Genomic DNA, 13,797 nt, shown 5'->3' with positions numbered 1-13,797 from the left:
TAATAATTTAATAATAAAAAATATAGCTGTTGAACCGGTTAAATGGTTTTTTGAAATCAAATTGGGCCGATTGGTGCCAGTTCAGCGCCAGTTCTACCAGGTTGATAGGTTTAGGTCTTCATTAATATTGAGGATGAAAAGAATGAGTGATGGGAAAATAAGGGAAGCAGAATAAGAAAAATAAAGAAAAAGGGAGGAAAAAAAAGTGAGAAGTAGGAGCCATTTGGATTAGCTGAAAAAAAAAGTGACTTTTAAGCATAAATGCTGAAAGTTATTTTATAAATAAGCAGTTACGTGTTTGGATAAAAATGATTAAAGGGTTTTTAGAAGTAAGGTCAATATTGAAATTAACATAAAATACAAGGGATAAAAGGATAAAGTTGTTGATCAAACCAAAATAACTTTTAAGCAGAAAAAATAAGTTAGGATTGAGCACCTTCTCGGTTTAGGCTTATTTTAAGTACTTTTTTACTTAATTTAAGATATTTTTTATTTTTACTAAATACCCAAATAAATTAAAAATGACTTATAAGCTAGTTTGACCAATTTATAAGCCAATCCAAACGGATAATAGGTCTCTAATCCTTTTTTGTGCTGGTCTTTAATTTTGCCTCTCATAACAAATAACTTTTTTGCTGATCATAAATTTATATTCTTACACAATAATATCCCCAAATTATGTCCGCGCGCTAAAAGAAGTTATGCCCCTCTAGAATTAGTTTTTAAGTTACGTAAAAGGGTCAAAATTGCCCCTGAACTATCGAAAATGAGTCAATTTTACCCTCCTTTTGTAAATGGGGTCAAATATACCTATGGTTAGTTAATAAATTGGGCCATATATACCCTTAAAAGTTAACAGACCTCCATGTCATTATTTGACCCATTTTAAACTTATTTATTTGGTGACCTTGACTGCCACGTTGGAATAAACCCACCCCACTTTTTTTATATCTTGTGCCTTCTTCTCCATCTTACAAAACCTCTCACTGGTTTGGCCTCAAAGAAATGTGCCAATTGCAGTAAGTAATTTCGACAATTTTGGTGAACACCGTTCCATGGTGACATTGTTTGTAACCTATTGCATTAGTATTTGAACATATATCGATTTGAGAATATCACATTTTGGAGGAGCAAAGCAACTGGAGACCAGCATCCAACTATGGCATATGGTAAGTGAGTTGGTTCAAATTATACTACTTGAGGTTGCAAATCGTGAATTCGTGACAAGATTGGTACCATTGGCAAGCATTGGGTAAAGATCCGAATTAGATTTTTAAAAAACTGCTCCATATACCTTAATATCATCCTTCGTCAATTGGTCTCTGCAAAATCAATATCAAAGCTAAAATTTTGGCAAAAAATTTCCATAAAAACTTCAAGAGAGCTTGATGTAAATCTTCTTATTTACCCAGAAATATATTTTTTGCCAGTAAAATACTAATTGAGGGATTTCAGGCCAGCTTCACTGTGCAGATGTGAGAAGATTACATTCATCGTTTTTTGAGTGAGATTTGAGTTCAAAACAGAGTAAGGCTTTAATTTTTAGTCATAGAAGAAAGAGAATATTTAGGAAGAGACAAAACCAGTGAGGTGTTTTTTTAACACGGAGAAGATGACATAATATATAAAAAAGGTGGGGTGGGTTTATTCCAATGTGGCATTCCATGTCACTAGATAAATAAGTTTAAATGGGTCAAATAATGACACGAAGGTAAGGGTATATATGTGGCCCAATTTATTAACAGGAGGGGTATATTTGACTCCATTTATAAACGGAGGGTAAAATTGGCCCATTTTCGATAGTTCAGGGGCAGTTTTGACTCTTTGCCGTTTAAGTTATGCCCCAGTAGAATTAAGTTTAATTTTGTCCTTCAAAACTAAAGACCAAACCGGTGTCTTGCAGCCATGGCGTGTGTTAGGTTTCTCTTTGCATGTCTGTAGAACAGAAAAATCTGAGCCCTAGTTTGGAGTTTTCATCAAATTTTAGGTCAAAGTTGAGGTAATTTGAGAAAAAAGGGATTTTTCAGTTTTTGTACAAGTTATTCATCAAATTGTAGCTTAAAAAATGAGGTAATCGGAGAAAAAAAGCGATTTTTTCCAGTTTTTGTTGAAGTATTTTAGCTCAAAAATGAGGTAATAGGAGACAAAAAGAGGATTTTTCAGTTTCATCAAATTTTAGGTTAAAGTTGAGGTAATTGGAGGAAAAAAGGGATTTTGCAGATTTTCTTGTAGTTCTTCGTCATTTTTTAGGTTAAATCGTTAAAGTTGAGGTAATTGGAGTAAAAAGAGGATTTTTCAGTTTTTGTTGAAGTTAATCAAATTTTAGCTCAAAAATGAGGTAATTGGAGGAAAAAGGGATTTTTCAGTTTTTGTTGAAGTTCTTTATCAAATTTAGCTTAAATGAGGAGTAAAAGAGGATTTTTTCAGGTATGTCTATGATTTCTTTTTTGCTCTAGGTGTGTTTGTAAGCAAACTATATTATCCTAAAAGCATTTTTTATATAATCTAGACAAATACTACGGGGGTTGGGGTTGGGGTTGGGGGTTGGGGAGTGGGTGTGGGGGTGGGAGGTGGAGGTGGGGTGGGGTGGGTGGTGGGGATAGGGGTGGGGGTGAAGATGAGTTTGATTAGAGTGTGGGGAGGAAACAATCAAAGTGGAATGCCATTTGTGGAACTTGTTTTCGCAAATAGTCACTTTTAGTCCCAGTAAAATACAAGGTAGAAATGACACAATAAGGTAGCTGCTTTTTTAAGAGTTCTGAACCTAGTGTTTTATTGATGTTGATTGATCTGAAAAATGGGCTGTGATGATGATTTGCTTTTATCTGGTGCTATAATCTACTGCACTACTTGAAGAAATTGCACCAATTATCCTTCAAATGGCTGGTCATTAATTTTTGCACGGATTGGCCTTCAAATGCACTGGTCTTTAATTTTTGCCCTTCAAAAGGGCTGGTTTTTAACACTGCTTTGAGAAAATCCGACCCGTATCTTGGCGGGGCGACCCGGTAAGGCGTCCATTTGCAGGCCGGTGTTTTGCAGCCATGGCGTGTGTTGATTTCTCGTTGCATGTTTGTAGAACAGCAAAACTTGAGCCCTAAAAGTTTTCCTATAACACCCAATTGGGTAATTACTAGGCTGTGTAATTTCTAACGTAGTAATTACACCAGTTCCATTTACCAGGTGGCTTTCCAAACAGGCCCTAAGTGTTTTATTGATGTTGATTGATCTGAAAAATGGGCTGTGATAATGATTTGCTTTTTTTTTTCTGGGCTATAATCTACTGCACTGCTTGAAGTAATCACACGAATTGTCCTTCAAATGGCTGGTCTTTAAATGTTGCCCTTCAAATGGACAGGTCTCTAACACTGCTTTGAGAAAATCCGACCTGTATCTTGGCGGGGCGACACGGTAAGGCATCCATCTGCAAATCGGTGTTTGCAGTCATGGCCTCTGTCGCTTTCTCTTTGCATGTTTGTAGAACAGCAAAATCTGAGCTCTTAAAGTTTTAGCTCAAAACAATGAGGCAATCGGAGAAAAATTGGGATTTTTTTAGGGTGGTTGACCATCTCCGTTATGCCAGTGACTTTATCTTGGCTCTAATCAACAGCCCTTTTAGCATATGCTTCTGTCTCTCTATCTGTGACTGCTTTGATGCTGCGTTTTCAGGCAAAGCAGCAGCAAAAGCATAGAAAAATGGAGGTTCTTCCCAGTATGAAGAATGGAAAAGGGTCAAATATACCCCTCTACTATGAAGAATGAGGCCAACTGAGAGAAAAAGGGAATTATTGGAGGGTGGTTGGCCCTTCTGATTGGCCTATGATTTCCCCATAAACAAAATTAACAACTTGCTTCAGAAGTACTATTGCTGTCTCTTGTTTTCCCTGAGCTTATCAAACATACTCTGATCTTATCTTATGTTTGTTAAAAAATGCTCGAAATTGTTGTCCAAACGCCTACTTATGGGAAAGTTTCCATCTTTCAAACGAGGCTGTAATGATAATGCTTATCGCAGAACCCTCACCATAGTTTAGCCCAGAAAGTAAGAATGAGACATCAGAGACAGATGGGATTTTCTGTAAAGGGTCGTTGCCCTCTCTCTGCCATGTCCATGATTTCTTCTCCATTCATAACAAACCAACAGCCCTTTGAGAAACAGCAAAATATCAACAAATTGAAAAAAAGAGACTATTTATGCGTTTGGCCATCGATTCCAAATATTTAGCTGATTTTCGCAAATATCCACTTTTTAAAGAGTTTGGAACCTATGACCTGAAAAAAATGGGCTGTGATGATGAATTTGCTTCTTTCTGGGCTAATACTCTACTTTACTCACTGCGTTTGAGAAGTTCCGACCCGTATCTTGGCGGGGCGACCCGGTACGGCATCCATTTGCAAACCGGCTTCTGCAGCCATGGCGATGTCGATTTCTCTTTGCATGTTTGTAGAGCAGCAATATCTGAGCCCTAAAAGTTGAAGGACCCAATTTTTCTGATCAAATTTTAGCTCAAAGTTGAGGTAATTGGAGGAAAAAAGAGGATCCTTTGAGGTGTTTTTTTTTTTTTCTTCTTTTTTTTGTCTGTGTGTGATATATATATATATATGAATGTGTTGTATGCCCCTGTAAAATACAAGGTAGAAATGACACAACAAAGTAGCTTCTTTTCTAAGAGCCTGTTTGGATTGGCTTTATTTTAGGTGCTTTAAAGCCAAAATAGCTTTTAAGCACTTGAAGAGTTCTGAACCTAAATGAGGTGCTTTATTGATGTTGATTAATCTGAAAAAATGGAATCTGATGATGATTTGCTTCTTTCGTGGCTTATCTACTTTAATGCATTGAGGAAATCTGACCCGTATCTTGGCGGGGTGACCCGGTAAGGCATCTGTTTGCAAACCGGTGTCTTGCAGCCATGGCGTGTGTCGGTTTCTCTTTGCATGTTCATATACAGCTCAAAGTTGAGGTAATCGGAGAAAAGAGAGGATTTTTTAGGGTGGAGGACCATTTCCGGTATGCCTATGATTTCATTTTTGCTCTAATCAACAGCTCTTTTAGCTCAAAAATGAAAAATAGGAATATATATGCACATCCTTTTTCTGCTTCTGCATACTACTACTACAGCTGACTTTCGCAATTAGTCACTTTTATGCCCCTGTAAGTTACAAGGTGGAAATGGCACAATAAGGTAGCTGGTTTTTTAAGAGTTCTGAACCTAGTGTTTTATTGATGTTGATTGATCTGAAAAATGGGCTGTGATGGTGATTTGCTTTTTTCTGGGCTATAGTCTACTGCACTGCTTGAAGAAATTGCACGAATTATCCTTCATATGGCTGTTGTTTAATTTTTGCCCAAAATTTTGCATGATTTGCCCTTCAAGTCGGCTGGTCTTTAACACTGCTTTGAGAAAATCCGACCCATATCTTGGCGGGGCGACCCGGTACGGCATCCATGTGCAATCCTGTGTCTTGCAGCCATGGCGATGTCGATTTCTCTTTGCATGTTCATATACGGTAAAATCTGAGCCCTAAAAAGTTTACTGGAAGTTTGGAACACCCTATTGGATTCTTCAGTTTCAATTTTTAGCTCAAAGTTGAGGTAATCCGAGAAAAACGAGAATTTTTCAGGGTTGTTGACAATCTCTGGTATGCTTTTGATTTCGTTTTTGCTCTAATCAACAGCTCTTTTAGCTCAAAAATGATAAAGGGACTATATATGCTCTTCCTTTTTCTGCTTCTGCATACTATTACAGCTGAGTTTCGCAAATAGTCACTTTTATGTCCCTCTAAATACAAAATGACACAACAAGATAGCTGCTTTTCTGAGAGTTTGTTTGGATTGGCTTATTTTAGGTGCTTTCATACCAAAATAGCTTTAAGCACTCTAAAGATTTCTGAACCTAGATGAGGGGCTTTATTGATGTTGATTGATCTGAAAAAATGGGATGTGATGATGATTTGCTTCTTTCTTGGCTTAATCTACTTTAATGCGTTGAGGAAATCCGACCCGTATCTTGGCAGGGCGACCCGGTAAGGCATCCGTTTTCAAACCGGTGTCTTGCAGCCATGGCGTGGGTTGATTTCTCTTTGCATGTAAGTAGTAACAGCAAAATCTGAACCCTAATGTAGTCTAGTTGTGGTTCTTCTTTTGCCCCACTTTTAGGATTTTTCTTCCATATTTTTGGATCATTGTATAAAGTTAATAACTGGGTTTTTGTGGAAACTAAGGTTCTTCTGCATTTGTACGTTTTTGTTTGTTGATTTTAGCTTATGGGTTTGATAAAAATGGTAACTTTATTAGTCTAGCTATGGATTGCCCACTTTTAGAGATTTCTCTTCCATTTTTTGGATCATTCATCAAAGCTAAGAACTGGGTTTTTGTGGAAACAAAAAATTGCATTCATTTGTGGATTTTGGTTTCTGGGTTTGATAAAAAGGGGAACTTAATGTAATCGCTTTGTCTTCGCATGTTTGTAGAACGGCAAAATCTGAGCCAGAAGAAAGCTGCTTTTTTAAGAGTTCTGAACCTAAGTGTTTTATTGATGTTGATTGATTTGAAAAATGGGCTGTGATGATGATTTACTTCTTTCTGGGCTATAATCTACTGCACTGCTTGAAGAAATAGCTCAAATTGTCCTTCAAATGGCTGGTCTTTAATTTTGCCCCTCAAATGAGCTTGTCTTTAACACTGCTTTGAGAAAACCTGACCCATATCTTGGCGGGCCGACCTGGTTAGGCATCAATTTGCAATCCGGTGTCTGCAGCCATGGCCATGTCGCTTTCTCTTTGCATGTTCATATATGTACAAAATCTGAGCCCTAAAAGTTTTACTATAACAACTAATTGGGTTCTTTAGTTTTTGTTGAAAACCCAATTTTTCTGATGCAGGCTCCATCAATTTTTTGCTCAAAGTTGAGGTAATCGGAGAAAAAAAGGATTTTTCTTGGTGGTTGACCATCCCCGGTATGGCTATATTTTTTTTTTTTTTTTGGCTCTAATCAACAGCCCTTTGGCGCAAAAATGAAGAAGAGACTATATATATGCTTCTTCATTTTTCTATTTCTGCATACTACTACAGCTGATTTTAGCAAATATCCACTTTTATGTCCCTCTAAATACAAAATGACACAACAAAGTAGCTGCTTTTCTAAGAGTTCGTTCGGATTGGCTTATTTTAGGTGCTTTTATGCCAAAATAGCTTTAAGCACTCTTAAGTGTTCTGAACCTAAGGTGCTTTATTGATGTTGATTGATCTGAAAAAATGGGATGTGATGATGATTTGCTTCTTTCTTGGCTTAATCTACTTTCATGCGTTGAGGAAATCTGACCCGTATCTTGGCGGGGCGACCCGGTTTGGAATCCATTGCAAACCGGTTTCTTGCAGCCATGGCGAGTGTCGCTTTCTCTTTGCATGTTCATATACAGCTCAAAGTTAAGGTAATCGGAGAAAAAAGAGGATTTTTCAGGGTGGTTGACCATCTCCTGTAAGTCTATAATTTCTTTTTTTGCTCTAATCAACAGCCCTTTTAGCTCAAAAATGAAAAAGGGACTATATATGCTCTTCCTAATTTTCTGCTTCTGCATACTATTGCAGTTGATTTTCGCAAATAGTCATTTTATGTCTCTGTAAATACAAGGTAGAAATTTCTCTTTGCATGTTTGTAGAACAGCAAAATCTGAAGTATAAGGTAGCTGTTTTTTTAAGAGTTCTGAACCTAAGTGTTTTGTGTTTTATTGATGTTGATTGATCTGAAAAATGAGCTGTGATGATGATTTGCTTTTTTTCTGGGCTATAATCTACTGCACTGCTTGAAGAAATTGCACCAATTGTCCTTCAAATGGCTGGTCTTTAATTTTTGCCAAAAGTTTGGCCGGATTGCCCTTCAAATGCACTAGTCTTTAATTTTTGGCCTTCAAATTGGCTGGTCTTCAACACTGCTTTGAGAAAATCCTACCGGGGCGACCCGGCATGACATCAATGTGCATTCCGGTGTGTTGCAGCCATGGGGATGTCGATTTCTCTTTGCATGTTCATATACAGCAAAATCCAAAAAATGAGGCAATCGAAGAAAAAAAGGGATTTTTTTAGGGTGGTTGACCATCTTCATTATGCCAGTGACTTTATCTTAGCTCTAATCAACAGCCCTTTTAGCATATGCTTCTGTCTCTCTATCTGTGACTGCTTTGATGCTGCATGGCTGCGTTTTCAGGCAAAGCAGCAGCAAAAGCATAGAAAAATGGAGGTTCTGCCCAGTATGAAGAACGGAAAAGGGCCAAATATACCCCTCTACTATGAAGAATGAGGCCAACAGAGAGAGAGAAAGGGAATTCATGGAGGGTGGTTGCCCCCTCTGATTGGCCTATTAATTCCCCATAAGCAAATTAACAACCCTCTTCAGAAGAACTAGTACTATTTTCTTGTTTTCCCTGAGCTTAGCAAACATACTCTGATCTATCTTATGTTAGTTAAAAATTGCTCGAAATTGTTTTCCAAACATCTACTTGTGGGAAAGATTCCATCTTTCAAAAGAGGCTGTGATGATAATGCTTATGGCAGAACCCTCACCATAGTTTAGCCCAGAAAGGAAGAATGAGACGTCAGAGAGAGATGGTATTTTCTGTAAGGGGTGGTTGCCCCCTCTCTGCTATGTCCATGATTTCTTCTCCATTCATGAAAAACCAACAGCCCTTTCGGAAGAAAAAAAGAACAAGATCGTTGATTTTCATGTGTGTGTGTATCTATATATATATATGCTTCTTCCAGTTTCTGCTTCTGCTTCTGCTTCTGCTTCTACTGCTGCAGCTGATTTCCGCAAATAGTCACTTTTATGTCCCTATAATATACAAGGTAGAAATGACACAAGGTAGCCGCTTTTAATGGGTCATTTACAAGAATGTTGATTGATCTGAAAAAATGGGCTGTGATGATGATTTGCTTCTTTCTGGGCTATAATCTACTTCACTGCTTTTAGAGAATCCGACCTGTATCTTGGCGGGGCGACCCAGTACCGCATCCATTTCCAAGCTGGTGTCTTGCAGCCATGGCGTGTGTCTCTTTCTCTTTGCTTGTTTGTAGAACAGCAAAATCTGAGCCCTAAAGTGTACGGCAACCATTTGATGGTCTTGAATTGATGGTCGTTCTCGGGAACTGAGATGTTCTTCAGTTTTTCTTGAACACCCAATTTCGGATGCAATTCTTCATTTACCCTGTGTTATAATATGGACTCTTTTTTTTTTTTTTTTTTTTTTTGATAAGATAAATAATTTTATTGACAATTGGGGAAACTCTGTATGCAAGCCATATACCAGAAGAAGAGAACCTACATCAAAATATGGTTCTCAAGAAAAGAGGTCCAATCCTCTATACGTCTGATATGGACACTTTGGCATTTGTAAATGGACCATTTCATTGGCTTGGTTTGTCAGTGAATGATTTTGTGGTTTCATTTAGTATTTCAAATGAGTTGTACGGAGAGATACAGTTGCCAAAGGGATTGTGCTTGATTTTAAACGTGGCGTGCATCAAAAGTGGCGTTTTAGTATTGGGAGGAATGCTTTGTGGTTATTCTACTTATACTCATCAGGGAAGGATACTTTTAAGTTATGGGTAATGAAAGACTATGGTGTCAAGAAATCTTCAAATAATCTGTTCAATATACAAGTTACCGGTCTTTATTCAGCCACACTGATATATAGATTTCCAGATGGTCAAGTGCTACTCTGCTGCGTACTTTTGGAACATTTTGGTTCTGTATTAAGGCATCCAAAGTATCTTTTGAATTATGGCCTCAATGTGTACCATTCAGAACGAATTCGTTTATACAGAAAGCTTGATCTCTCCATAATTACTTACTTGAAATTGGCTAAATATATATAGAATGTTTAGCAAAATCCTAGCAGTTAAGCCCAGAAAGGAAGAATGAGACGTCGGAGAGGTGGGATTTTCTGTAAAGGGTGGTTGCCCCTCTCTGCTGTGTTCATGATTTCTCCATTCGTGAATCTAACAACCCTTTGAGAAAAGAAAAACTAGAAAAGAATAATGATAAACGATCTCAACAACACCCCTTGAGTATTTACCTCTGTAAATAAGGGGCTATGCTCTTCCTTTCTCTGCTTCTGCTGCTACCACTGCTAGCTATGATAATTAGCAGCCCTGGTGTCATTTCTACGTTGATCTTCACAGATCACCTGAAAATGGGCTGTGATGATGATTGCTTCTTTCTGGGCCATCTAGTTTACTGCTTTGAGAAAATCTGACCCATATCTTGGCGGGGCAAACCTGGTATGGCATTTTCTGCAAACCGGTGTCTACAGCCAGGGCGTGTCACTTTCTCTTTGCATGATCATATACAGCAAAATCTGAGCCCTAAAGGAGTCTTTTGCACAACAATGAGAATTTGCCCTGAAGGAAGAATGAGGCCAACAGAGAGAAAAGGGATTTCTTGGAGGGTGGTTGATCTCTCTGGTTGGCCTATGATTTCTCCAATTAAAAAAATACGTTTTCCTTCACTAATGTACCCTGAGCAAAAGAACTTGGGAATTGAGCATTGTGCTTTATATATTAGTGTCTTTGCAGAACCCTCACCATGGTTCAGTCCAGAAATGAAGAATGAGAGACATCAGAGAGAAAATGGGATTTCTGTAAGGGGTGGTTGCCCTCTCTCTGCTATATGTCCATGATTTCTTTCTCCATTCATTAAAATAAACCAACAGCCCTTTGAGAAAAAAGAAAAAGAAACCATATATGCGTTTGGCCACAGATTCCAAGTATTTTTTGCTGCTGCTACTACTACAGCTGATTTTCGCAAATATCCACTTTTTAAGGAATTTTTTGCATGGATTCCAAAGAATTGAGGGACAAAAATTAAAGACCACCCCGAAATAGGGGCATTTGTGCGAATGACCCATTTTTAAGAGTTCGGAACGTAAGTGACGTGAAAAAATAGGATGTGATGATGAATTTGCTTCTTTCTGGGCTAAAATAATCTACTTGCCTCACTGCGTTGAGAAGACCCTACCCGTCTATTGGCAGGGCCATCCAATACGACATCCATTTGCAAACCGGCATCTTGCAGCCATGGCGAGTGTTGGTTTCTCTTTGCATGTACGTAGAACAGCAAAATCTGAGCCCTAAAAGTTTATTGGAACATCCAATTGGCTTCTTCAGTTTCAATTTTTAGCTCAAAATTGAGGTAATCAGAGAAAAAAGAGGATTTTCCAGGGTGGTTGACCATTTCTGGTATGCCTATGATTTCTTTTTTGCTCTAATCAACAGCCCTTTTACCAGATTTGAGGTGTTTTTGTGTGTGTGTGTATGTGTTGTATATATGTGTGTGTGTTGTATGTTACCTGAAAATGGGAGGTGATTATGATTTGCTTCTCTCTGGGTTAATCTACTTCACTGGGTTGAGGAAATCCGACCCGTATCTTGGCGGGGCGACCTGGTACGGCATCCATCTGCAAATCAGTGTCTGCAGTGATTGCGTGTGTCGATTTCTCTTTGCATGTTTGTAGAACAGCAAAATCTGAGCCCTAAAAGTTTTACTATAACACCTAGTTGGGTTCTTAAGTTTTCGTTGAACACCCTATTTTTTCTACCTCCCAAGGTGGGCGTAAGGTCTGCGTACACACTACCCTGCCCCATTTGTGGGATTACACTAGATTTTTTGTTGTTATTGTTGTTGTAGTTCTCCATCAAATTTTAGCTCAAAGTTGAGGTAGTCGGAGAAAAAAAAAAGGATTTTTCAGGGTGGTTGAGCGTCTCCGGTATGCCTATGATTTCCTTTTTGCTGTAATCAACGACCCTTTAGCTCAAAAATGAAAAATAGACCATATTTATGCTTCATTTTTCTGCTGCTGCATATTAATACAGCTGATTTTCGCAAATAATCACTTTTATGTCCCTGTAAAATACAAGGTAGAAATGACACAATAAGTTCTATTGATGTTGATTGATCTGAAAAATGGGCTGTGATGATGATTTGCTTTTTTCTGGGCTATAATCTACTGCACTGGGTATGTTGTTGAATCTACTGCACTGCTTGAAGAAATTGCACGAATTGTCTTTCAAATGGCTGCTCTTTAAATTTTGCCCTTCAAATGGGCTGGTCTTTAACACTGGTTTGAGAAAATCTGACCCATATCTTGGCGGGGTGACCCGCTTCTTTTGTTATACAGCTTGTATATGAGGTTTCCCCAATTGTTAATAATTATTTACCTTATCCCACAAAAAATAAAAAATACAGTACGATACAATACAATATAGTACGATACATTATGGAACAATAGTTAACAATCATCCAAACAGAGTGTTTAGTGTTTTATTGATGTTGATTGATCTGAAAAATGGGCTGTGATGATGATTTGCTTTTTTCTGGGCTATAATCTACTGCACTGCTTGAAGAAACTGCACGAATTGTCCTTCAAATGGCTGGTCTTTAACACTGCTTTGAGAAAATCCACCCCGTATCTTGGCGGGGCCACCCGGTATTGCATCCATTTGCAAACCGGTGTCTGCAGCCATGGTTTGTATTGCTTTTCTCTTTGCATGTTCATATGCAGCAAAATCTGAGCCCTAACAGTTTTAGCTCAAAAGTGAGGCAATCTGAGGAAAAGATGGAATTTTTCAGGGTGGTTGACCATCTTCGGTATGGCAATGATTTTTTCTTAGCGCTAATCAACAGCCCTTTTAGCATATGTATGGCCTGTATACAACAACATACCCAGTATATTCCCACAAGTGGGGAAATATTTAATTCCGTTACCGTGAATCGAACCCGGGTCTCTTGGGTGAAAGCCAGATATCCTAACTGCTGGACGATAACGGAAGCTTGTGATCTGTATGTGTCACACTCACACACATATATAGTATGTCTCTTTCTGTCTCTCCTGTGAGTGTTTTGCTCCTGTGTGGCTGTGTTTACAGGCAAAGCAGCAGCAAAAGCATAGAAAAATGCAGGTTCAGCGCAGTATGAAGAATGGAAAGGGCAGAGGCAAAGAAAGAAAAGGAAATTCTGGAGAGCTCTTTTGGCCTATGATACAAAATCAACAACCCTGAAGTACTAGTACTGTTTTCTGTCTCTGAGCTTTAGACCAACCATCCCTCTAATTTAAGCTTTAGTTAAATATTGCTTGAAATTTTCCAAATGCCTACTTGTGGGAAAGTTTCCATATTTGAAAAGAGGCTGTGTTGATAATGCTTATGGCAAAACCTTCATCATAGTTAGCCCAGAAAGGAAGAATGAGACATCAGTGAGATGGGATTTTCTGTAAAGGGTGGTTTCCCCTCTCTGCTATGTCCATGATTTCTTGTCCATTCATGAAAAACCAACAGCGCTTTCAGAAGAAAAAAACAACATTCTTGTTGATTTTCGTCCCTTATCATTTGGACATTAAAACGGCCTTTCAAACACATAGGAATTTGCAGGTTAATCCATCGAGTATATTAAGAAATTAAGAGAATAACCATATACTAAGAGTAATAGATTCATAATAACAAGTAAGTGATTACTCAAACATAATATATTAATTAAACATTGATACCATTAATGAAACATGGAATAATTTACATAGTAGGGAGATTAGTACAGAAAACATAGATAAAAACTTACATGACTTGAAGATGGAGAGAGGTTTCTTTCTGAATCCAAAACTACTTCACACTAAGAGAAAATTACCGAAAGCTTAATATTATTTTTACAAGGTTTATATTACAAAAGTTTTGGACTGGGAAAGGGATTAAGACGTGAAAGAGAAGGGGAATATGGAGTTTGTCTGGAGAGATGTGGTGGATGGCTTGTTTCT

General features: G+C 38.0%; 1 long non-coding RNA gene across 2 annotated transcripts; it reads left to right on the top strand.

Annotated features, from left to right (window-relative positions):
- Positions 1-2,607: 2,607 nt before the first annotated feature.
- Positions 2,608-10,523, top strand: LOC132031265 (uncharacterized). 2 transcript variants are annotated; one of them, XR_009408217.1, is made up of 3 exons: positions 2,608-6,087; positions 6,883-6,957; positions 8,205-10,523. It is a non-coding gene; the product is annotated as an uncharacterized LOC132031265 (long non-coding RNA). The 2 variants fall into 2 exon arrangements; XR_009408216.1 differs by having other exon boundaries at positions 6,883-10,523.
- Positions 10,524-13,797: the final 3,274 nt, after the last annotated feature.

The sequence above is a fragment of the Lycium ferocissimum genome, chromosome 9 (assembly GCF_029784015.1).
Source record: "Lycium ferocissimum isolate CSIRO_LF1 chromosome 9, AGI_CSIRO_Lferr_CH_V1, whole genome shotgun sequence".
NCBI classification, from domain to species: domain Eukaryota; kingdom Viridiplantae; phylum Streptophyta; class Magnoliopsida; order Solanales; family Solanaceae; genus Lycium; species Lycium ferocissimum.
The sequence above is the reverse complement of the archived record's forward strand: the minus strand, read 5'-3'. Positions and strand labels throughout refer to the sequence as shown.